Raw genomic sequence first — 26,809 nt, 5'->3', positions numbered from 1 at the left:
CATAATGCTGACAATTACTTTCCAAAGCACCTTGTGATGATGATGAGGTAAAGACTGACTAGAGGAAATGTTTTTGCTTAAGATTGACATTTATTTTACATTTTTAATCCTGCTGTGTATCCTATCCATTATTTCCCCTCTTTTTGATTATAAGTGAGCTGAATACTAATGTATTTGGAAGCAACTTCAGGGGCAAGCACTGCTGCTTTCTATCGGACTGGCATTTCATCTAACATGTCTGATTCACTGAGAGAATAAAATAAGTGGTTTGTTTGTTCTTAGTTTACTACCTTCACCTATATAATCTAAATAGGACAATCCCATTACTGTATGTTATTGAAAGGCACATGAAGTGTATGTTTTAATTATGACATTACTTATGATGGCTGCTGTCTACCTGCACTTTATAATTTGCACCTTCTAGTAGAATGCCAATGATGCCCTGTTGGTTAGACTCTATTCTGCACATGTGTCATAAGCCTTAACTGCCTATATACCAACACAGAGTACATGATTTATATGGATTCATCATAAAACTTCAGGGAATATCCCTAACAGCTTTACCCTTGTGCTAAATATGTAAAACTCACAAGCTTATATTATTTAATGCATTTCATGATTTAAGATGATTAGGTTGTCATCTCTTTTCAAAGAATGCTGATGCTGGCCAAGATTGATGCAGTGATGGAAACATGTTTTGTACTTATTGTACACTCGTATATTTTTGAATCACATTCTGTTATATGTATTCCACCACCATTTTGTGTTCTGTTTGTTGGATAGTCATCATCATTTTGTTGTGGTATATATATGACTGTAGCTATATTGTCTATGAACAGTGTACATGTGGCCAGCACATGAGGTCACATGACATATTATTGTGTCTTTGTTTACTTTGTTTATAAGATTGCGACATGTACAGTAAACCTTCGCTGTATTGTGCTTCAACCTTTGTGGCTTCACTCTATCGAGGATTTTATATGTAAACATATCTAAATATATATTGTGGATTTTTCTCTGGTTCGCGGATTTCTGTGGACAATGGGTCTTTTTATTTCTGGTACATGCTTCTTCAGTTGGTTTGCCCAGTTGATTTCATACAAAGGACGCTATTGGCGGATGGCTGAGAAGCTACCCAATTAGAGCATGCGGTTAAGTTCCTGGGTGCTGATTGGCTCAGTGATGGAGAGCAGCATTCAATTCCACTTCGCGTTAGCCAGCATCTCATCTTGCACATTCAGCATCAACGTGTTTCACTGTGTAAAGAGTTAACTTTTGTGCTGTTTTGTGTTTATCTTTGTGCATAGCCAAGCCCTTCGTTATGTATCCAAAACGATCTGCTCCTGCTACTGCTTCCGGGGCCAGTCAATTACAATGTGTTTAAAACTGTATTACGTATTAAATAAAAGTCTTCAATGATATACGATGCGTATGTTTGTGCGTATTATATAAACAGTGTGTTTACATACATAATGTCAACGAATCTTACCTAATATCTAAGAGAATATAAAGGGTTTATGCTGTATAAATGTGCAGGAAATGTTTATAAGGGCTTAAAATATATAAAAATAACCATATAAACATGGTTTTTACTTTGCAGATTTTCACCTTAGGCAGGGGGTTCTGAAATGCAATTCCCGCAATCGAAGAGGGATCACTGTATTAGATCATCATCTCTAATCTCTTGATCTTTCTTATTAGTACCAGAGCAAGGTTAAAGTTCCTTTCAGGAAGATGCTGGTGTTAGAACCTTTCACGTTTCTGACTGAAATTGTTATTTTGTATTTGGAGCTTTGCCAGACATTTCTCTGACAACGTCTGGTATTCTGGCCTCCTCCCCTTTGTCTTTTCATACCCTGGTCACTAACTTATAGTCAATCTCCATAGCTATAAACTAATACTAATATTCTGAGAAAGTGTGTATCATTCATTTTCTTTATATTACAATTGTCACAGTGGCGCTCCTTGGTCTGACAGACTCAGTGAATAGATTGAAGTGGATGCTGAACACTTTTTTCACAATAAGGGAGAGACACACAAGTAAAACAGTAGTACTTATGTGTTCTTTTTAGTCCTTCCTACACTGCCATGAGATTTATGTCTAACTACAGTACATGAATAGCTAGTCTGCTTTCTCCTTGTGCTCCTGGTGTTATCCATCTCTTAGTAATTTTTCCTTCAATCTGTGTTTTTCTTGTCGTCTTTGTCTCATGTGTGTCTATTTCCAGGCCACCCTTCCTTCCTGACGGATAACAGCAATCCTCCTCTTCACAATTCTAATCTTAATTAGATGTGCCTGAAATCGTTACCAGCATCAGAGACTGTCCTTCAAAAATATTGTGCAAAGAGGTCCTGTGCCAGGGAGTGTACTGTGACACCATGATTCTTGGCTTATTGACAGAATACTGGAGCATGTCAAAAACGTCCTACTATGAAACTACCTGTAGGAGCCACATGTTGAGCACTGGCCATGCCTCCAGGCAGGTCATCCTAATCACGTTTTAAACAATTCATTTCAACCACTTCAGAAGGGGCTCAAAGTAAAATTCCATAAATCATATAGTTTTTATTCTCTATATATAGTGCGTATTTAATCTTTAAAATCACAAAGTATAGACAACTGAAGCTGTGTTTTCAGTACAGGTTTTATTTTTTTTACTGATCAGATCATCTAACATCCAGTGCATTTGTATTTTAATAACTGCTAATCACACTTTTTATAGCATTTTTTAACACTGATAATTTGAGAAAATTAATTTTGAATGTCTGAATTCATTGGTGTTGTATTCCCGAGCAGTTATTGCAGGCACATTTGAAGCTCCAGATAGTTCAAAATAATTGCAAATAAAGAATGTATTTTGTTTTAATTGTGAATAAAGAATTTATCTTGTTTAAGATACTCTTGTTTTGTATTTTTTTTTCAGAACATTATAATATTGAGCATAACATTTCTACATTCACAATTTTTTTCTTTAAATGAATTGGTCAAACTAAAATAAATTGGTTTGTAACATTCTTGCAACCATGAGATTGAACAATTTGTTGCAAGTTGAGCAGGAGTGCCCTGGGAAGTGGAATAGACGGTCCTTTCAGTGTAAATCGCACCTTCTGAAGTGACAAGTACATTTTGTTGTTTATTTAGAGTGGATCATGCACCATTTAGATTTCTTATATTGTTTTATACTCTCTGACCATTATTATGGATAATTTAGCTTTTTTATTTTTAGGCTTATTGTGGAGCACCTAAAGTATCATTAAGCCATGGTGATTTTTGTTTTGTATTTTAATTGCATGTATTTGAAGAGGTACTGTTTCATTTGAGCTTGGTTTTAGTTATTTGTAAGCTATTTGTAGCTACTGTAAGTTTGTTTCATTACCTGGAAGCACAGCTTATGTGTAGGTGCTCTACTGTTCTGGTTATTGCTGTGCATTTATTGGAAAGGTCAAGACACCATCATAGGTTATTAAATAATAATCTGAAACTTTTTAATTTTTTAATGTTTTTTTTTTGTTTTAGTCACATACACCTAATATTTAAATATGGCTTTTGATGTTGTTTTTTCATATTAATTATTGGTACATATCAACTTATGACATGTACTTTGGGAAACCCTGTTCATGAATTATCTTAAATCTGCAAGCAATGTATGTCAAATAAAATATGTAAGACTGTTAGCTGAGAGGGTGGCGTAGTAATTAGCTCCAAGAACTTGGGTCATACTCCTGCCCTGGTCATTGCAAATGTGGAGTTTTCTTTTTCTCACTATGACTGTCTGGGTTTTCTCTGGGTACTCCTGTTTCCTCCTACATCTAAATGTACATTTTAAGCGTAAGTGTGGGCTTTTGCAAATGTACGCTGCAATGAGCTGATATTCTCCCCTCAAATAATGCCTTCCCTTTTACACAGTTGACAAAAGCTGCTTCTTTCTTGACTTTATAACAGAATAAGCAGGATCTAAAAAGCAATGGCTGGATGGACATTGGCAATGCCAACAACTAAACCTTTTGTCTTTTTGTTTATTTTTCCAATAAAATAAGGAGCAGCACATTTATTTGGTGCCAGGCACAGAAAAGCAAAAATTGGAAATGGTGTCAGTGCCTTTATATGCATGTTAATACTTTTACTCCTGACTTAATGGATATACTTTAAACAAAAACAAAGTCAAGAAAAAATGTATTTACTGTATATTCAACCTGCAGGTTAAAAAAAGCAATTTTGTTATTTTTGGTACCCTGTGGCATTTTTTTTCTGGATACTTCAGTTTCTTTCTGTATTCTAAATATGTAAAGGTTACTTTCATCTTTATTTCCAAATTGACTCTAAATGACAGAGTGTGGGTTTGTGAGTGTGTGCACTCAGTAGGTTAAGATCCAGTTCCATGTGACCTTTTTCTTTGGAATTAGCAAGTCTGGAAAACTGTTGCATGGATGGATGAACAGATAATTACTGCTGCAAGATATGCAGCTATTATTTGGGTATTTGTCATTCTTTATGTAAATGAATAAAGTTATTATACACGAGTAAATATATTATCACATAGTGTATTTATAGTAATAATAAAGGGATAACATTAAAATATTAAACATTGTTTACATGTGTTCTTACTGTGTCATCTTTCTGCCAAACAATAGCTTTATTGAACATATTGTAATCTGTTCAGTTAGCCAATAAAAGGTGTAATTTTGCTTCACACAGTACATTTTGGCTAACACAGTACAACACAACATCATACTACTACTGCCAAACAATAGCCAAAAAGCTCAAAGTAATAGTCAAGAGCTAGTAAAAATAATAAAGATCTAGTCTTGACACTAAAATTGATCTGTCTTTAAAATGCTAGCATTTTTTTATATGGGTGAATATGTGAATTCTATGATTGAAGCTATTGCACTATTTGTTATGACAAGCAGTTAAAAAATAAACTCTCAAAAGATTTTGGACTTTTATTATTTACCAACATGTTTTCACCTTCTCCTGTTTTACCAGTACTCTTATCTTGTGAGAAGATCTCTTTTTTTTTCTCTTTTTTCTTTTTTAACCATCAGTCTGATGTTTAATTGTGGTGCTTTTCCCAATGTGCCATCCCTGGTCTGTTTTTTATAAGGCCTGTGATACCCTGTGTTCTCCACATACCTGCCAATGGTTTGACTTGGGGAATCAAGTAGTCATACTGAGTATAAACCAGAGTGAGTGAGCGAGACACAGACAAGATATTATAAAAATAGACCGTTCTTTATAAAAAAAAAAGTGTTAGAAAAATATCAAGTGTGTCCAATTTGTTTTAATAATGATCACAGAGAGAGAGAGAGAGAGACTCACATCTGTAAGTGCAATTATTTTCAGATTATGTGTTAAGTGACACACAAAAAAAAATCATAAAAACAAACAAGAAATTCCAGAACTCTAATCTGTCTCCCTTCTTCCTTTTTAAAATACTACAGAAGGGACTAGCTGGGACTTTCAGAGTCCCTAAAAACAACAGGTGCCAAAAGTCCCACACATTTTCCCTCTTCACCTTTTTTTTAGGCTTCTTCAGGATCCCTCAATGACTTCCTCTACACAGACAAACTGTAAGTCAAATAAAATAAGTATCCGGCAGATCCTTTGTTTATTCTGCACTCTCTCAGCAGCTCTAGGGATATAACAAAGAGTATGTGCATCTCCTACGCACCTCATTCAGGTATCTCAGGAGTATCTGCGGTATACCTCACTACTCGGTGGACTCAACCTCAGCCATGAAGACAAGGTCTTCTTTCCCCTATGAATGCCCATTCTCTCATTTTATACACCTCATTGAATTCCATCCACTAATAATATTATACATCTCACCAAGCTCTTTCCAATCACCTAGCATGCCTTCATAGCTTACTCTATGTGCCACAACCCGGAAGAAAGCCTTTAAAGTTCATGCTCTGCTCACATTTGCATGCACATGTTCCAACAAGCCACTTCCCAGTAAGTAGCCTATCCTAATTCATGGACCCTCCTAATTCACACTGACTTATTTTTTTTCCCCCCTTTCCATTCTGGCATGGCATCTGTTGCTCAGATGCCTCCACACGTCTCAGCGGAGGTCGAGTGTAATAGCACTCCTTCAGTTTCACCTGTATCTCTGCCATGGTTGTGCACACTCACACTGCTGCAACACCATTTCCCTCTCCACCGGGGACCTCCACAAACTACCTTTAATTCCCCAAAGTAAGTTCCAATTCGTGCAACTGTTTACCACCTATTTACTTCTATAAACAGCTCCACTTTTACTCATCATACACACGTATATATGCAGGCAAACATCATTACAACAGCACATCTTACTACAGGGCCCTTTATTTAGCAGGTTTTTTTTATTAGGTACTACCTATGATACATCTCTTAGTCATATACTGTTTTGTAACCAAACTAACAAAGGCTTGTTTTGGCCTTAATAACACTGACATGCTAAAATAACTCCACTTATATGGCTTAAGTGGGTTATAATATGTCTCTTAACATTGCCTTCTTCAATATAAAGTTTGTGAATCCTTTTTGATGAGACCACATGAAGCACCTATACACACATGCAATGTGTATCAAAAGCTCTTAAGCTCTTATAACATGCGGCACTGAGATGAATAAACACTTTATTGATGCTTTGTAAGTGTTATTAAGACTAAAAGAAGGCTTCTTCAAGGTTTAATTACTGTACATAACTAATAGACGCATTGTAGGTTATCTTGTCCTTTGTATATTTAGCCCAAGTACCCTCAGCCTTTGTAACCTTGAGATGCCGCAGCTCTATTACTGGGGCCTTAGCTCTTGCTTTTGTTGTTCCGCTCCCTATTTTGGATTTCTTGTACTCTTTGTAAGTTTCTGTGGATTCTTTTTTTTTTTTTAAGTTTTGCTCAGCCTTTAGTTTGTGATTTTGACTTACAATTTTAATTGTTTTTGGGTTGCCTCTTTAAGGCAAATATTTGGTAAATTTATTGAACGTATTTCATTTCCCTTTTTTCTTGATTTTGCACATCCTTTCTGCAATAAACTTTTATTATTGTGGTTTCCCGCTGATTTTTTGAATTCATAGGCTTGGCCTTTTTTAATTGAGGAGGTGGTAAGCTTGCTGGATTGAGTTTCAAGGCCAAACCTGCAGGATTTTTAAGGCCTAGTTTATATGAGTTTTCTTGGCTGGGATATCATAACAGTAATGTTTTAATCCTTGGGTCAGGCTAGTTACAGTATATGATGTCTGACAGACATATTGAGGGCATCAGTCCTAGTTACCTAGTCTTCTTGCCATTAAATGTTGTTGGATAAAATTAGTTATTGATGTAGAAAATTATAGTGTTTATAGTTAGATTTAATGTGCAATTTGTACCCTTCCGCAAAGACAGTAAAAAACTGAAACCATTTCAAGAATGATTCATTTTTCAGTGGGCAAAGGTCTAAAGAAGATAAAAGATACAAACATTTAAAATTAACATTTTATTCTACCCAACATAGCTTGTCATTTTGTAGTTAACTATTTTAAAATAGCATTAGGTTAAAGTTAAAGGTCCACAACGTACTCTTATTTACTACACTGTTCTGTAACTTATTTGATACAGTACTTTACCAAAAAAGTACTAAAGAACTCATTTAGTTTGTTGTTGACCCTTCCATTTAAGCCCCACGTCAAGAGGAGAAAAGAGGCACGTGTGACAGAGGGTAATTTGCTTAACCTCCCCACAACACAACAAACTCTGAAAGGGATAAATCATTAAAGAAAAGAAGTTGAAGTATTGGTAAATAATAAATAAGACAGAATACAATGTCTGAAAGAGTTACTCAGGATATGTATAGTCATGATCTGGGCTTTGCTTTACACAAATACTGAAAAATGAGTAATCAGCCTTTCTCTAAAGTTCACTTTATCCTACACCCATGGTGAACAATTGTGAAGTCTTCCAACACAGCTTAAAAGCATAACATAATATGTGATAAATCTTCAGTAAGAAGTTGACTGTTTATATTTCATTTACTAAAATTCATAAACCTCTTCTTCAGAGCTGTTCTCAAGCAAGAGGATGGGTAAGCTGCACAGATCTTAAAGACAGAAGAGAAAGGCTTCTTGCATTAGAGAAACAAGTACTTAAAAATACTTCCTTTACCATAAGATAGAAGACTTGCACGTTGATGCAGTTGATCTGGCCATTCTATGATTAAAGGATGTAAAAAAGAATTTTCTTTGCAACAAAAGCTTCCCTCAAAAGCAAAACCACTGCTGCTCCCATCACACCCTCCCCTTCAGCTATGTTCACTTGTTTAATGAACTGTTAGCAACTGGTGGTGCTAGAATAGACACAACCTATGCATTAATATGTAAAAAGGAAGAAGACCGGAGCTGGAGAAACCAGCATGTCAGTCTTGACATTATGTCTTTATTCCTGTAAAGCCACGGAATGGATGATCAGTAACCATAGTTTTCACCCCATAAATAAAAACAAACCTCACAGATCTCTTTTATTTGTGGTTGGGAGTCATGAAGTAACTAAGTCAATGAGTCTCTGACATTGCCAGTGCACCCTTTTTAGGACTGGCAATCAATCCAGCATCTCTCAGATTTACTGTGTGAAGATGTGTCAGAATCCAAGTTACTGCTAAAAATTGCAGCATCATCAATATACACTTCTGAATATTCAAAGTATCTGATCTATCAGCAGCTCAAAGTTCAAATGGGAGAAGAAAGAACTCGTTCAAACCATCTAGAGTGGAGAGTGTGGCTTTCTTACTACTGAGCTCATTAACATAAGGCATCAATTAAACATCTAATATGATTCTTTTGCCTAAAATCTAAACGAAAAATCAAGGCTCAGTCCAGTTTTGGAACCATCAAAACTGGACTGCTTATTATGACTTTTTCAGATGATGCCTAATTCAGTCTTTCTGCTTAACCATTTAGTAAAAAGCAATTATTTGAGGCTTGAGAATCAAAAACAGAAAAACTACAACTTTGAAAACAGACTGTATTATTATTTTTTTGTTCAGCTAGATATTTTTTTTCTGAGTAGAAAATATGCCCAGAATCTTTTGGGTAAGTAAGCACGCCTGACTTTTTGTGTGTCAGTAATGAGTAATATAACTAAATTCATTTTAAAAGTAATGTTTCCCAACACTGGTCCCTTGTGGATGTTTGCTTACTGTATATGGATATGAGCATCCCCTGAATAACTAGTATAAATAAACTGGTGTGCTTAAGTAACTGGCTGAATTAATAGTGAGAAAATAAATTATGGATTTTTTCATCTTCATATTATTTTAAAGTTAAAATTATTGACAGAACCAATCAAAGTTCTGGACTAATTTGCATTGTGATGTGCCACAAAACTAAAAAAATACTTACTTTGAGCTGTTAACTGGTAAGTACTTCATTGTTTATTTAATTGTTTCTGTTAAACAAAATTGCTCAATAAATTAACTGGATTAATTTAGTTTTTAATAGTCAAGTGATTATTAAAACTGTTTTATATTAGACATGAACCACTTTGTTATTTCTGCATTATATAAAAATATTTTTGCTTGAATGAACAATATAAATTTTGACTAATATTAATTTAATTTCAATTAATAATTTTAATTATGTAATTAATTGTGATTAATTTCTTTAATTGGACAGCAACCCTAAAATGCTTTTTTCAATTTTAACAATGATTTTTACTGTAATTGTCCCCAGTGGTGTACAAACTCAGACAAGCAATTAATAACCCCTTTCAGTACCAACGTGGATCTTCCACAAAAACGATCAGAAAGGTTGAGTCAGGGAACGATATCTTTCAAAGGGAGAGAGAGAGAGTTATCTGAAATAAGTGGAGTTCATTTATAAGATTGGTAACAAGTCAAAACAGCCCCATAATTGGGGATTAACAAGAGTTAAAACAAAAGCTAAAGCCTTTGGATATAAATTACTTGAGAAACTAGAAAAAGAAACCTTTCTATACAAAGGAATAAAGTGCAGGTGTTTTCTGAGGACATGGTTAATTTTTTTAAAGTTGGTCACCATTACTAAGTGATCATTAACCAGGTTTCCATCCAAGGAGTTTTTGCGAAAAAATATTTAGCGCTTCAAATTTTAGCTGATGGAAATGCTAATTATCGATAAAATGTTGTACATGTCGACATAATATTTTTCCATTTAACTTTAGCGCATAAATTCCATATCGATACTTCAGATGTCACAAAAACTACATTGGGAACACTTTTTGTCGGAAAAAAAGGGCTTTAACGCAAATAAATGTGGTCACATGATACATTTTCATCACGTGCAATCAAAACGAGAATAGCGGAGCGGTTCGCATGGTCTGATTAAGAGACTCGATATTTCTCGTGATGAGCCAATGCAGTAGCGGATAGGCTGGGTCTCCTGCTACTAAAAGGGGTACCTGAACTCCCTCCACATCAACTGTAGCCTGGGGGTGTCTCTCTCAGGATGTCTAAATAATACAAAAAACGCAAAGGTAATTTACTGTGCCAGTCAAAATATTTAATAAACCGTGTGTTTCATTATCTAAACATTTTTTTCTTATTATTAAATGGCAGATTTTTAGCATATATGAGAAATTCTCTCATTAATATTAACTTTAGTTTTTTGATTAAACGTCGTTATTTTGTATTAATTCAAATTTCAGTTTTAATTAAAAACCTTAAGGGAAGCAGGTTACAGTACTAATTCAGATGTTATCACACTGAGAAGGGATGTTGAAAGGTAGGCTCACCTGTACAGATCCGATGCTACAAACACAGCTGCATCATTGGCACTTCCAGGAGTGCCAACGCAAATGTCTCATATCATGCACCTTTCATCAACAAGGGCCTGGAGAACAATAGATGGCCACCCTTTGCAATTAATGTAATCGCGTAGCCTTCCGTCGGGGGAAGAATAGGCACATGCGTGCCATCCAGCGCACCGTAAATCTGTGGCACAAGATGCACCAAGGAATTGCGGTATGCAATTTCATTGGCCTCCGCTACAGTCGGAAGTCTGATATAACGCCGCATTAATTTTTCTTTAATAGCGGTGCACACAGCATATACACATCAATGGACGGTAGTTTTACTAACCCCGAAAGTTTCTCCAACTACTCTATACTCGGCGCAGGTTGCCAGCTTGTAAAAGGCGATGGCAATCCGCTTTGGGGTTGGAACCGGTGGTCGGTGACAACCTGTGATGGGCACAACATCAGGACTGATGAATCCACACAACATCTCAAACGTCGGCCGTGTCATTCTAAAATGTTGCAGCCAGAGATTTTCTGTGAAGTGTCTCCCCACCACCTCCTCCCAGAAGGTCTTATTCCATCGTCTCTCCCATACCCGTGGGTTTTGTTGCACTGGGGTACTTTCTTCGAGCTCTAGGGCTATCAGACAAGCAACTGCTTCATTCTGCTGTCGTCTTCGAATATTATGTACAATTCCAATTATTTGTGAAACTGAAATAACAGTAAGCTGACAAATTTCAAAAAACTGTCTGAATAATCTCTCCATTTCTTTATTTCTTTGTTTAGTGGAGGGGGTGTAATGTGGAAAACAAAAGGTAGATAATTTGCGATATACACAAAATTATGTATGGAAACGGCTCAAGGGCAGATTTTTTTTCGCGATACAACAAAACTTATGCGACAGTTCGTTTTGGAGGGGATGACGTCATCACGCACACCATTTTATTGATAAAAAGCCAGTTGGATGGAAACAGGCTGGAGACAGCAAATTTCGCACATTTTTTTTACGTATATTCTGTTTGTCGATAACAAAACCTCGCAAAAAATTGGATGGAAACTTGGCTATTGCTACTTGATGTCAGATACACATACATGGCCCATACTCCCCAGATGTGCATACCAATTGTAATAAGATGCGACGTGAGGCGTGAAAAGGTTTGGGGCAGCCACCCGTTTAATTCGGTTTCCTGGCTGCAAAAGTACTTGAGACATTATATTCAAGCTTATACAACAGAGTCCAAAACAGAACTGCCTGCCAGAGCAAAGGCAGTGGGCTTTATAGGACAGAGGGTGGAAGTGATGTCGTCCTCTGGGCCGGAACTGGAAGTGACATCATCCTTGGGGCCAGAACCGGAAGTGACCTCGTTCTTGGTGCCGGAACCGGAAGTGATGTGTCCTTCTTGGAAATGGTGGCTCCTGGTGGGATTTCCCGGGTAAGACCTGCAGAGAACTCAGAAAGAGCGTCAGCGTACCCCCCCCCGGGCAGATGTATAAACAGTATTTTCTAAGCCCTTCAGCTGCCTCCCATGCACACGTGTGTGACACAATATATCGACTCACTTTAAAATGGCTACGCTTGATAACATCACCAATACGCCTGTACAACTGAAACGTGCCATGCAATCTTGACAATAAGAAGCAATGCCACCAATTTGGGTACCATTGCTCCAAATCATGAGACAAATTCTTACATTAGCAGTATAATTTTCTTCCTCAAAGAAGTCAGATATTTGAGGCTGAGGTTTTCTTTAACACTTTAAGCTGAATTCACATTTCATGTCTTCTTAGTATGTTATTCTAATCATGTTCAACACTTAAGTGACGTTTAAAGACTTTCCATATGTGACAGTACTTTCCAGGCACTGGGGACTTCAACAGTTTTCATAGATGTATCATATTCAATGAGGGCCAATGCAAAAAAATAACATCTGGCATCTTGAATGCACTTTAAGTTTGCCAACTGTAGGTGGTACATTTTGCAGTAAAATGGAGATGGAGAAAAATCAGAATTGGTGGGCATCCAATTACTAAGCTAGGGCAATGAAAATGCAAAGTGATAAAAATTTCAGCATTAGTCAGCTAACATTTTGGGTGAAAACCACAGTTTCAGAATAACCCAAACGTATTGGCAAAGGCTTAATGTCATATTGGTCGTATTTCAGAATTGCACATCTGTTAAATGATTCTAAGTTAACACTTTAGCACTTTTTTCAAAGCAACTCAAAAAGTCCTCTAAACTAAGTTTGAAAAAGTTGTCTTTGATTCTTTATCTTTTTTTTAAGGTTTATTGCATTTTGTTTTCCAGGATCAGTGAAGTTTCACTTTAGGTAAGAATGAGTGTTGTTACTTTCAATTGTCCAGATTAACAAATGCTGTTTCTTCTTAAAATACATTGTTACTTTTCAAAACTGTGGTGTCAGTTGCTTGCAGCATATTTTGGGAAAATACTAACTGTGTAAAGCACTTTTCTGAATGATCCACTGATTGAGAACCCTAGGTTTGTGTCAAGTGTAATTCTGGCAGTAAATGGGAATTATTGGAAGAATCAATAAAGCAGATGGATTGTCAAAACATGATGAATCTGATCTGTAAACCAAACTCTATGTAGTTCCTTTCCAATGTTCTCCCAAGAGTTTGCAACCTGAGGTGAATAGGACTGTAAAATTAAGTCAAGTATGTAAAAAAAAACTCACGTGAAATTCATAGATGTTAAAGTCTGAATGACTGACAAAAAAAAGAGATTTCAATTTTGACCTTAATTGAAATATTTAGTTATTTTTAAAAGCTTTTAATTCTGATGCTTTAATCAATTTTAATACAGACTGTTCAACAAAAGGATAACAAGAAGAGAAAAAGAATATTTTATTCAAGGTTGGATTGTTTCTTTTTTCTTAGTCTGATCTAATTCTTTTACAAAACTGAAAACCGTTTTGGTCTTACCTTTATTTGTAAATGAAGTCCATGCTCCTATCCTTCTCCACGAAAATCTCCATCACTTTCTTGTAAAACTCATCCTTATTTTCCTTTAGTTTTAAAAATCTTAATCTTCCATTTTGGCTGTCAATAGGAACAAAAAATAAAAATAAACAGATGGAAGAACAGCAGCAACAAACACCTGTAGGGCTCACATCCTCCCCCTTTGATGCGGCATGGTACTGTCTGCCTCACCTTGTGCCTTTTCACTGCGATTTTATGTCTGATCAGCAAGACTAAATATGTCACACACATTCATTAAAGATATTAGCCAGACTATGGAAAGTTAGGGTGTATAATAAACGTTATATTGGCGACATACAGAGAGACAGCAACAGGCAACTGTATGCATCAACCCAGTGTGTGGGGGACAGCGCAGTCCGAGGTGAGGCTTCCGCTCATCGTTGTTGCACCTCATGTTTCTCCCCTGTAAGGAAATACGGCAGCTAATTCAGCGATTTTAACTATAAAAATGATCACACTTATTGGAAACATACAGAAAACAAATTTATAGCACAGACCAATAGACACTTATTTTATCCATCCATTATCCAACCTTCTATATCCTAACTACAGGGTCACGGGGGTCTGCTGGAAAAAATCCCAGCCAACACAGGGCGCAAGGCAGGAAACAAACCCCGGGCAACATTTATTTTATGTTATCATTATTAGTTTTTTTACTTTTCATGATGACAGGTGAGGTGACTCCCTCAACCGCACGTTCTTGCAATCATTAGTGGCCTTTCTTTAGTACTCTGGTTTCTAGGGTTAACTTTTAGTGTGGTTTACATGTTCTCCACACATCTACTGTATTTTAGTTTTTACTGAGTAAATTGTTTCCCTCTCCCTGGCCCACACCCCCAAGTGTGTGCAGGTTGGGTTGATAAGTAATTGTCTGTGCAATTTAATCTCATGTAGCACAGTTTAATTTTTCAGTACAGAGTACTACACACATTTTCAAACATAGTATAATAATAATAATGCATTTTATTTATATAGCACCTTTCTCACACTCAAGATGCTTCACAGAGTCTCAGAAAGTAACAGCAGGTATATGTAACATTGGATACAAATGTTTTCTGAATAGAACACTAAAATAAATACAGTAGATACAGGATACACATAGCATTAAATAGAATAAAAGACAATAAACCAGAGTAAAATATTAAATTCAATACTAAAAGAAAAGTGTATCAGATAAAATAATATGTGATACAACAAACACACAAATATACAGAGCATCTGGACAGAGAAGAAGACTGAAAGAGGGGCAGAATGTTAGGTTAATCACCTTCCTGAACAGATGACCTTTAAGTTGTTTTTTAAAAGAATGAATTAAGTCAGCTGATCAAATTCATTTTTGGAGATCATTCGGTATAATTACAAAACACCAAATAACATGGGCAGCAAGGTGGCGCTGTGGTAAGTGTTGCAGGTCCAGATTTGATTTCTACATCTACACATTATAAGAATGCAAGATGAAAGATTGCTCAGTCTGCTTGGGGTTTCCACTGGGTTCTCTGATTATCCTCTCTCATTCTAAAAAACATGCAAGTTAGGTTAACTGGAGATTGCAAACTGGCTTTGACCACATCAGTGGGCCCTGTCACAGGGATGTTTTCTGCCTTGTTCTTAGTGCTACTGGCATAGGCTCTGGTCCCTCATGACTCTTAACTAGGATTAATAATGTTATATTGTAATCAGATAAAAAGGCACTAGTTGGTTAAAGAATGGATGACCAAATGATGAGGAAAATTGGCCACATAATATGCAGGACAAGTAACATCATTGGAAGTACATGACCTGAACTTAACAGAAGAGCCCAGGAAAAAGAAGACCGACAAACCAAAAATGGAATATGCAAACAGTGTGTCACACATGTGTGTGTGGGAAGCAGCTAAAGGGCTTGAGTAAGGGCAGTTCCGAGTCATACCGGGATGTGGCAGAGTGCACTGACTCTTTTTCTCCCTTTCCTGCAGACCATTCACGGGAGATTCTACCTGGCCCTCTTGATGTCACCTTCCGGGACCAAGCCTATAGAAGGAGTCCTTGCCTGCTCCGGCCCCTGTGATGTCACATCCATGCTTGAACCTATGGCTGAAGACCTTCATGAGCCTGACCCCTTTGATCTCACTTCCTGTCTTCCCCTTTAAAATCTTCCACTTTTTCCCTATTCCTTCAGTTCTGTTTTGGACTCGGTTTTATTCACATCAGTGCTGTATACATTTTTATGACTTTGCAGCCAGGATACCAAATACACAGGTTGCTTGCCCCAAAACTATTTATGACTCTGAGTCGAGTTTGTGACAAGCGAAACCAAAGGACTATGTGTTTAAAAGAGGGGCAATGGAATGGTGTGTTAAGAGGCAAAAATAGAAGCCTTGGAGTATACTGACCAGATTATTGAAGCTGAAAGTAAGCCAAGAAGTGCAGTGCTTCAGAAGGTGCCATAGGCTTGATGTGTCCAAAGCTCGCGCTTTACAAAATTAATCCATTAACCAATGGGAGTAGAAAAAGAAGGACCCAGTTCGGAACAAAATAGTACTTTGGATGAACCAATGTTATGAGATGAACAGTTGGTAGACCGATTGGAAAGGAGGAACAAGGATGCCCTCAGAAATGAGATGTTCATGGCCCACAAGAAACAAGTTAAGAGCTTTAAAGAAACCTTCATCTTCAGGAAGTGCTTGATGTGAGCCCAGTATTCAAATTCCTTCTACTGAGCAAGTAGTAAAAATCTGACCTAATGGAGCACCAAAGAATAAGACGGAGCCACAAATTTAGAGTGCAGATTGCTAAAACGTTGGAACAAGGACTGGTTTTTGGAGCAAGGAAAGCTGTATATTTTTTGGTTACATACCTCAATTCTATTATGAAATTAAATCAAATACAAGTCTTTATTTTTTGAAAATCTGTTCAGCAATTAATACTTTTGTGGCTTGTACCATTGATGCTGGCAGACTTGTAAAATGTCTGTACTGTTTTTTATCAAGTGGGCTTCAAGGAACTTTTAATTTTACTAAGGGTTAGACTTATTCTGTATTATTTGATAGGCCTATGTTATTGTTACAAATAGTGATTGGAAAAACATTATGCTAATGCATAAAACCAGTCATTTTCTAACCCACAAGTCCTGAACAGGGTTGAAGGGAATGCTGGAGCCTATCCCAGCTAGCATAGAGCACAAGACAGGAACAAACCCTGGACAGGGTGCCAGATCTCCACAGGGCAAACACACATAAACACAACCCCAACCTCATACTAGGGGCAATTTAGTATGACCAGTCCACCGAACCTGCATTTCTTTGGACTGTGGGAGAAAACCAAAGCACCCGGAGGAAACCCACACAAACATGGTGAGAACATATGAACTCTATGCAGAGAGGAACTGGGATGTGCAATCCTTATTGCAAGGCAGCAGCACTGCCACTGAGCCACCATGCTACCTAATGCATAAAGTGATTAATGTATATGAAGCCAAAACAGACTATCTAAAGATAGTACCAAAATAAGACCAATGTCAGAAGGTGAGAAAATCTCATTTTATTAAAAACTGAAATTGGATGATGAGCAAGAACAGTGCCAGCAGTGGCCTTATGCACAATAAGAGGGAGGGTCTCAACTGATGTGCAACCTTCTTGGTCTCGAAACATAGTGGATTATTGAGGAAGTGGTTGTATAGTTATATGGTGGTTATATGGTTAGATAGCTTGATGGCACAGTTCCTCTTTAGACTTATTTGTCTCTTGACCTCAAAGGAAACAGACAGACATATCACTTGCAGTCATGAACGCACCTTTTCTTGGGATGCCTTCAAAAAAATTTCCATAAATTCAACAGAATGATCACACCCTTGACAATGCAGTAGACCCTTTAGATAGGTGTTGTGCTAATAGTTGCAAATGAATGCTTACTAACACATCATTATCTGTCCCAGTTTTGCCATTAAGTGATCAGAAGTATTTTCCTGTGATTAATACTTAGATAAACAGATATATTTAAAACATCAATGTACACATTTGTCATTGTATAAAATATGAGTGCCTATTGATGCAGGGCATCCGCATGCATAATATCATTTCTTCTCAATTTATAAACGACCTATTTAAGGGTCAACAGAAGACACCATATCTAGGTGGCATAAAGTGCAACACAGCACTAATCTTAAATGGGTTGCTGGAGAATTATTGAACATTTTCCTGCTTACATCCACATTCCCTCACATTATCTGACCAATTTGCATAACATGCAATGTCTACAGAGAAAGTCCCCAAGAAGATGGGGAGAATGTGCAAACTCTACACGGACAGGAGCATTTAATCCACATACCTGATGGTATGAAGCAGCATTTTACCACTATGCCTTGTGTCAGATGTGCTTAAATCACTGATTAGAGTCTACTTAACTCCAGGAGGATATCTTATTTAATTAGATGCTGAAGTGTACCCAGTTTAACATTTTTTTTACATTTTTTTTAATTAATTTTATTGTAATCATTCCATACACATCAATCAATTTTTACAAAAAGTAGGACTGAGAACAAGTCGACCCCCACCCTGAGAGAGAGAGCATGGCCAATAGGGTACAAATGAAGGCTTGTAAACATACCTAAATTAATGAGTTTGATAAGCAATAGAGATGAATGGAGAAGAAAAAGAAATGTGGAAATAATTGCTTCCTCGGTGCTTTAAAAGCTATTCTAAAATATTATTGATTAGATCCTGTCATGTTTTGAAAAAAATCTGTACAGATCCTCTAACTGAGTATTTGATTTTTTCTAATTTCAGATAGTATAAAACATTGTTTTCCCACTGACTTAAAAGAGGAGAGTTAGGATTCTTCTAGTTTATCAAAATCAGTCTGCATGCCAAAAGTGTAGTGAATGCAATCACAGTTTGTTTGTCCTTCTCCACTTTAAACCGATCTGGAAGAACCCCAAACACAGCTGTTAATGGGTTAGGAGGGATTGTGAGTCCAAGGCTGTCTGAAAGGTAATTAAAAGATTTGGTCCAGAATGATGTTAATTTGGTGCAGGACCAAAACATGAGGCTGGGACTTGATTGCAGCGTTCGCAGGTTGGATCTTGCCCTGGAAACATTTTGGAGAGTTTTAGGCGAGACAGACGTGCTCGATATATAATTTTGAGTTGAATAATTGTATGCTTTGCGCATATGGAGCTCGAGTGAATTCTCTGCATTGCTACTTTCCACTCCTTTTCTGATATATTGATTAAGAGATGTTTTTCCCAGTGTCCCCTTGGATCTTTGAAAGGGAGAAACTGTAAAATAATTTTATATATTGCAGAGATGGTGTCTAAGTCCTTGAAATGGAGCAATATTTTTTTCCAGCATGGATGAGAGTGCAAGATGAGGAAAATCAGGCAGGTTCTGTTTAACAAAGTTCCTAATTTGAAGATAGTGAAAGAAATGTGTTGCTGGAAAATTACATTTGGAATGTAATTGTTCATAGGATGCAAAGATGTTGTCTATATAAAGATCTCTAAGCAAATTAATCCCAAATTTTTTCCAGATATTAAAATCTGCATATGTTTGTGAAGGTTGTCAAATGCTTTTTCTGAATCCAATGATAATAATGACTGTGGGGTGTTTGACTTTAATAGTGAGTATATTACATTAAACAGGTGTCGAAGATTGGAAGATAAATGTCGACCCTTGATAAATCCAGTTTGATCTTGTGATATTACCGAAGGGAGCACTTTCTCCATCCTTCTAGCTATGATTTTTGAGAGTATCTTAATGTCATTATATATACTGTATGATGCACATTGTAATAAGTCCTTATTTGGTTTAGGAAAGACGGTGATTAATGCTTGGCGAAAAGTTTGAGGAAGAGCTTGATTGTCTCTAGCTTCTGTAAATGTTGCTAATAAGAGGGGAGCTAGCTGAGTGGAGAATTTCTTATAAAATTCTGCAGGGTAGCCATTAGGGCCTGCTGCTTTCCTACATTGAAGTGACTTTATAGCATCTAGTAATTCTGATAGCACCAGAGGTTTATCCAGTTCCTCTGCAGTAAGAGTATCTACTTGTGGTATCTGTAATGTATCCAGAAATGTATTAGATTGTGCGCTGTCTTCTTTAAACTCCGTAGGATATAAGGATTTATGGTAGTCTCTAAATGTGTGCATTATATTTTTATGGTCGATAATTTTGTCTCCATTTGTGTTGGTGATTACTGGGATTGCGTTGCGAACTTCTTGCTTGTGGATTTGTTGAGCTAAAAGCTTATTAGCTTTCTCTCCATGTTCATAGTAATGATGTCTGGATTTATAAATTAGTTGTTCAGTTTCTTTAGTTGACAAGAGGTTGAGTTCTGAATTCAGAGCCTGCCTTTTCCTATGTAGAGCCTCGCTTGGAAGCCTGGCATGCTCTTCATCTATTCTAGTAATTTGGTTTTTAGCTTTGATACTTTCTTGGTTTCTTTCTATGGGAAAAGATATGAAAACAATCTGTCCTCTTAAGAAGACCTTAAGAGTTTCCCAGAGTATTCCTGCAGAGATCTCTAAGGATATATTTGTCTCGAGGAAGAAACTGATTTGTTTGAATATAAATTCTGTACAATTCACGTCTGCTAATAGAAGTGGGTTGAGACGCCATCTGCGAAGTGATTGTGTGGGGCATAGTGACTTTAGCTCCAAGATCAGAGCTGCATGGTCGGAAATAACAATAGCATCGTACTTACAAGATTTAATCGTAGGCAAGAAATTATTATCTAAGAAATAATCAATTCTTGAGTAGCAATGATGTACTGGTGAGTAGAAAGAATATGTTCTTGAGTTTGGGTTTATAAACCTCCAGAGGTCTGATAAGTTGTGGTCAGTTATAAACTTTGTAATTATCTTTGCAGTGTTATATATCGTCCCCCCTGTGATACAAGTCCTATCTAAGAGTGGATTTAAAACACAATTAAAGCCCCCAGCCATTATAATTTTATGAGTGCTCACATTGGTAATGGATGCAAATAAATTTTGTATAAATTCCTTATCGACATTAGGTGCATAAGCATTTATCAAAATCATTTTACAGTTAAATAAGTTGCCCATGACCATCACATATCTCCCTTCAGGATCCAATACTACATCTGATGATACAAATAAAACTATTCTATGTATGAGAATTCCCACACCTAGAGTTTTCTTTGTAAAGCTAGAATGGAACATTTGGCCAGTCCAGTCTTTTTGCAGCTGGAACTGATCCTTGCTTAGTAAGTGGGTCTCCTGTAAAAATACTATTTTAGTGTTTAAACCTGGTGAGAGAATACTTTCTTTCTCTTTAATTCATGATTCAGGCCTTTAACATTCCAGCTCACAAAGTTAACTGTCCCATCATGGAGGCATTGATTCTGAATTTTTGATGTGATTTAATAGTCTTAACTGGAAGTGAGACAGCTTTAAACTTAATTTCCTATTTCCCCACGAGTTATTGCCATGCAGCCTGTTGTTACACTGGTAGTTATAATTATAAGGATTAAAAGGATAGATTAGATATAGATTTTAATATGTCCTTGGATGTAATGGCAGTTCTTTGTTTTCCTTCGGGATCATCATTATGTTGCTCATTTAAAAAGTAATATTAATTGTGTATGTGTATTAATTGTGGGTGGTGCAGAGGTTAGTGCTGCTCCCTCATAGTTCCTTCATCCATCATTCTGGATTTAAATCCTGTACCTGGTTCTTGTATGTATAGATATTGCATATAATCCCCGTGTCCATGGTGCTTTCCTCTGGGCACTCTGGTGTTTGTCTTACAATTCAAGGTTAACTTTGATTGTAAATTGGCTCTGTATGCATTATTGGGACTTGGCATGGACTGGCTATTTTTCCAAGACTCGTCCCTGCTCTGATCTTGATGATGCTGAAATAGGAGATTAATTTTTACCTAAACCTGAATTAGATATAGGTTTGAGGGTTATCTAATAATTTTGATAGTTTCAAGATTTAGTTATATAACTGTTATACACACACACACACACACACATATATATATATATATGTATACTGTATATACAGTGTATCCGGAAAGTATTCACAGTGCATCACTTTTTCCACATTTTGTTATGTTACAGCCTTATTCCAAAATGGATAAAATTCATTTTTTTCCTCAGAATTCTACACACAAAATCCCATAATGACAATGTGAAAAAAGTTTACTTGAGGTTTTTGCAAATTTATTAAAAATGAAAAAACTGAGAAATCACATGTACATAAGTATTCACAGCCTTTGCTCAATACTTTGTCGATGCACCTTTGGCAGCAATTACAGCCTCAAGTCTTTTTGAATATGATGCCACAAGCTTGGCACACCTATCCTTGGCCAGTTTCGCCCATTCCTCTTTGCAGCACCTCTCAAGCTCCCATCAGGTTAGATGGGAAGCGTTGGTGCACAGCCATTTTAAGATCTCTCCAGAGATGTTCAATCGGATTCAAGTCTGGGCTCTGGCTGGGCCACTCAAGGGCATTCACAGAGTTGTCCTGAAGCCACTCCTTTGATATCTTGGCTGTGTGCTTAGGGTCGTTGTCCTGCTGAAAGATGAACCGTCGCCCCAGTCTGAGGTCAAGAGCGCTCTGGAGCAGGTTTTCATCCAGGATGTCTCTGTACATTGCTGCAGTCATTTTTCCCTTTATCCTGACTAGTCTCCCAGTTCCTGCTGCTGAAAAACATCCCCACAGCATGATGCTGCCACCACCATGCTTCACTGTAAGGATGATATTGGCCTGGTGATGAGCGGTGCCTGGTTTCCTCTATACGTCACGCCTGGCATTCACACCAAAGAGGTCGATCTTTGTCTCATCAGACCAGAGAATTTTGTTTCTCATGGTCTGAGAGTCCTTCAGGTGCCTTTTGGTAAACTCCAAGCGGGCTGCCATGTGCCTTTTACTAAAGGAGTCGCTTCCGTCTGGCCACTCTACCATACAGGCCTGATCGGTGGATTGCTGTAGAGATGGTTGTCCTTCTGGAAGGTTCTCCTCTCTCCACAGAGGACCTCTGGAGCTCTGACAGAGTTACCATAGGGTTCTTGGTCACCTCCCTGACTAAGGCTCTTCTCCCCCGATCACTCAGTTTAGATGGCTGGCCAGCTCTAGGAAGAGTCCTGGTGGTTTCGAACTTCTTCCGCTTACGGATGATGGAGGCCACTGTGCTCACTGGGACCTTCAAAGCAGCAGAATTTTTTTTTTTGTAACCTTCCCCAGATTTGTACCTCAAGACAATCCTGTGTCGGAGGTCTACAGACAATTCCTTTGACTTCATGCTTGGTTTGTGCTCTGACATGAACTGTCAACTGTGGGACCTTATATAGACAGGTGTGTGCCTTTCCAAATCATGTCCAATCAACTGAATTTACCACAGGTGGACTCCAGTTAAGCTGCAGAAACATCTCAAGGACGATCAGGGGAAGCAGGATGCACCTGAGCTCAATTTTGAGCTTCATGGCAAAAGCTATGAATACTTATGTACATGTGATTTTTCCATTTTTTTTTTTTTGTAATAAATTTGCAAAAATCTCAAGTAAACTTTCTTCATGTTGTCATTATGGGGTGTTGTGTGTAGAATTCTGAGGAAAAAAATGAATTTTATCCATTTTGGAATAAGGGTGTAACATAACAAAATGTGGAAAAAGTGATGCGCTGTGAATACTTTCCAGATGCACTGTATGTATTGTCACACACGTGTGAGTATGAGGCAGCTAAAGGGTCTGAATAAGTGTAATAAAGAATCTGACCAGGGGGCGGCGGAGTGTGCTGACTGACTTTCTCAGTTCCCTACAGACCTTTCCCAGGAAATCCTGCAAGGTTCCAGCACTTCAGAAGACGTCACTTCTGAAGCCGGCCCCTTTGCTGACATCACTTTCGAAGCCGGCCCCTTTGATGACGTCACTTCTGAAGCCGGCCCCTTTGATGACGTCACTTCTCGTTCCGGCCATTCTGATGACATCATTTCCTCTCCAGACCTTTAAAGTCTCCATCTTGGGCTACTATAGCCAGTTCTGTTGTGGACTCTGTTATATGCACATCGTGCTTCAAAAACATAACCTTTTGCAGGTGGGAAAAACGATATACAGGTGGCTGCCCCAAACGTTTATGATGCCTTTGGAGTATTATTGTCACAGTATATATAGTAACTGACTGTGCTGCATCTTTGTTCTTTGGAGCTGCTTCAGATTTGGGGATAACATGTTTTCAAACAGCCTTTAACTTCAAAAGAAACACTCTCTAGTAGCTTTAAGATTGCCAATGTAGGATTAGCTGCATGCTTTACTGTGTACCACAATTATTACGTGATGGTTTGATGCTTTAAAGCCAGCTCTGTCACCGTCTGTTCTTTTCCCTCTCTGTCCTGTCCACACTATGCACAGTTCTATTCCAACCTCTGCGCCTGTCTCTCTGCAGTTGAGCCCGCTCAAAGATGATGCCTTCTGAAGCACTGCACTTCTTGGCTTACTTTCAGCTTAACCTGAACAACAGAGCTGGAGCAAAACAGCTAAGAACTTGCTTAGTTTGCTTTATGTTTGAATAAATGCTCCTATACTGAATAAAGTCCAAATACTGGGGCTAGTAACTGGGATTTGACCTTAAGGGTGATACTGGGAAATGAAGGGACTACATATTTTGGAGCTCCTAGTTCACGATAACGAGGGCCATTCCTGACTCCGAAAGTGATTTTGTGGACTCGCCTAAAAGTAGCACAAATACAGAATATAAAGCTGCCCTTCGATCATAGTGTCTTGGAATCAAGAAGTTAGAGAGTGGCATGGTTTCTCTGTTAGGGAGGTAGTGTCCCTAGGAATCTCTTAAAAGAGAGATTGAAGAAATCAAAGTGGTGAGTAGCAAGGGTTTTACATGCTGATGTTGTACTCATTTATTTTTTATATAGATTTTATTATGATAATCTATTATATGTTAAATTAAGTAATTATTCTGATAAAGAACATTATATTGTTTTTTTTTCATGAGAGGGTGGCACACAGGGATGTCCCCATTGCTATATAGGTAATTTAGATGCCATGTGAATACACCAAAACAGACATTGATTTTAAAAATAAAGACTTAAATTTGAGAATTGGGTGGAATGGACTGACAAGCGTTGTTGGGCTTATTGTCCTGTGAAAAAATATGAATATATTCAATAGTTGTTTGTATTTAATTAAAGCTGATTGAAGGCTGGCTTGAAATTAAAAATGTATTGGCATTCTAGTGGTACTTGTTTGTGTGTCTTAACAATAGTAATTCAGTAATAGTAATAGTAATACAACACTCAATATAATCCCACTCTAAAATTATACTTACATGAAAATACTGATGAGAAAGTAACTGTCTTACCAACTTCACAAAATATTATGTGCAGTTTCAATGTTATTCAAAACTACAAAATGATGCCAAAAAGAAAATTCCAAAAAATTCTCATGCGATGAAAATCAAGTTGTGGTCCTCCAGTAACTGACATTAGGAAGCCCACCGGTTGTCAGGTTCCGTCCTGGTGGCCCACTGTAGCTGCACGATTTTGTTCCAGATCAGTTGACCTCAAAATGATTTTATTGTTTAAATAGCTGATCTTTTTTCTTCTCTTAGTCTGCATTCAGAAAAGTGTATTAGTAAGAGTTACATTTGTGATAAATTAGTAACATTTGTATTATTTGCTATATCTTTATGTGCATATCTCCCTTTTCTCATCAATTTACATTTTAATGAGAAGCTTGCTCCTTTATTTTTGTATGTTATTATTAAAAATATAATTATGAACAGAGAAGACACCAAAGTAAATGACACAGAATGGTTAAAGGCTGTTACTAGATCAGTGTCAAACCCACTAGTGCGCTCATTAGGAAGTAAACAGCTAAACTACCCAGAATGAAAAGTGGGATTAAAATCATGATAATGATAAAGACTGATCTTAAAAACCAAGACAATGAACAAATTACCCCATGATATGTAAATACTTGCTCCTCTCCAATAAAAGTTAGACAAGCCCATTTTTATAATGTATGAGTTAATACTAAAAATAGCTATTGGAAAATATTTGGTTTGTGAATTAAAAAAAAAAAGCTTCACACTGAACCTGAGAACAACTAAACTAATATGTGGCAGCTAAATTGTGTGTGCCATGCCCAAGCATACTTTGAAGCCAGGGTGCAATACCCATAGGCATCACCAGAGGGTAGTGTAACAGCTTCTTCCCATCATCAAGTATGAAAAGTTACATAATGAGGCCAGATGTCAGTTTTAGGAATTGGGGGCAGTGAAAAGAAAACAAATTCCCAGGAAGAAGAAAAAATGGCCAAATGAAATATCTGGCATCAAGAAAGAGACTAAGGAAAAGAATTTTAGACAAAATAAATGTATCAAAAATGAAACTATGTTTACCTCTTTCAAGCTTTAGAAGAGAGTACTTCTATGTTATGTTGTCCCTCTGTCCACTTTTTTATCAAATAAATAAAATGTACATATTTTTGTGCTCGTGTAATATTTGTTTAAGATATTGGGGGATCCAGCATTTGGTTCTGTGTCTTAAAGTAATAAAAACCCAGAGAGGAAAGAATGAGGTTAGTAAAAGACTTACCTTTAAAAATAATATATAGATACTATGTACTGTATTCGTAATGTCTTAGAAAATTCAGTGTCTGTAGACTTTTATTGGTGAACTCATGAAGGATTTAAGTAAAGGGTAGTGGAAACGCTTTATCCTAAAGCGGGATCTTCACTAAAACACACTGAAACACAGACTTAAAAATAGTAGGCGGATTATGTTATCATCAAATAAAAAATCATTTTTAGGATAAAAATCTGAAGTGCAGACAGGAAGACGAGGAGTAGAAGTGAAAAGATCTTCTAATCCTGAAGTACCAGAACTTACCGTTATCCCTATCAGAGTTCGAACAAATATCCCAAACTTGGATCACTACCCTTCCTTATATGTCATATGTACTAAAAATGAATCCTAGTTTGAAAAAAAAAATTATATACCTGCATACAGTACATACAGTGGATACATATAAAATATATCTACTGTGTAATAAAACACTAAGATCTGTATGTCCAATCCTCCTGAGCAGTTTGATTGGTCAGTTTGACTTGTTGACATGATGAAAAAGGAAA

At 37.1% G+C, this 26,809-nt stretch overlaps 1 long non-coding RNA gene across 1 annotated transcript in view; it reads left to right on the top strand.

Moving 5' to 3' along the window:
• LOC120534074 overlaps positions 1 to 2,897 on the top strand; it is a 34,803-nt gene extending 31,906 nt beyond the window's left edge. Inside the window, exon 2 of the long non-coding RNA XR_005634678.1 lies at positions 2,229 to 2,897. This is a non-coding gene — a long non-coding RNA (uncharacterized LOC120534074). The remainder of the gene's footprint in view (positions 1 to 2,228) is intronic.
• Positions 2,898 to 26,809: the final 23,912 nt, after the last annotated feature.

This window comes from Polypterus senegalus, chromosome 8 (assembly GCF_016835505.1).
Source record: "Polypterus senegalus isolate Bchr_013 chromosome 8, ASM1683550v1, whole genome shotgun sequence".
Classification (NCBI taxonomy): domain Eukaryota; kingdom Metazoa; phylum Chordata; class Cladistia; order Polypteriformes; family Polypteridae; genus Polypterus; species Polypterus senegalus.
Note: the sequence above shows the minus strand (reverse complement) of the source record. Positions and strands in the feature narration are given on the sequence as shown.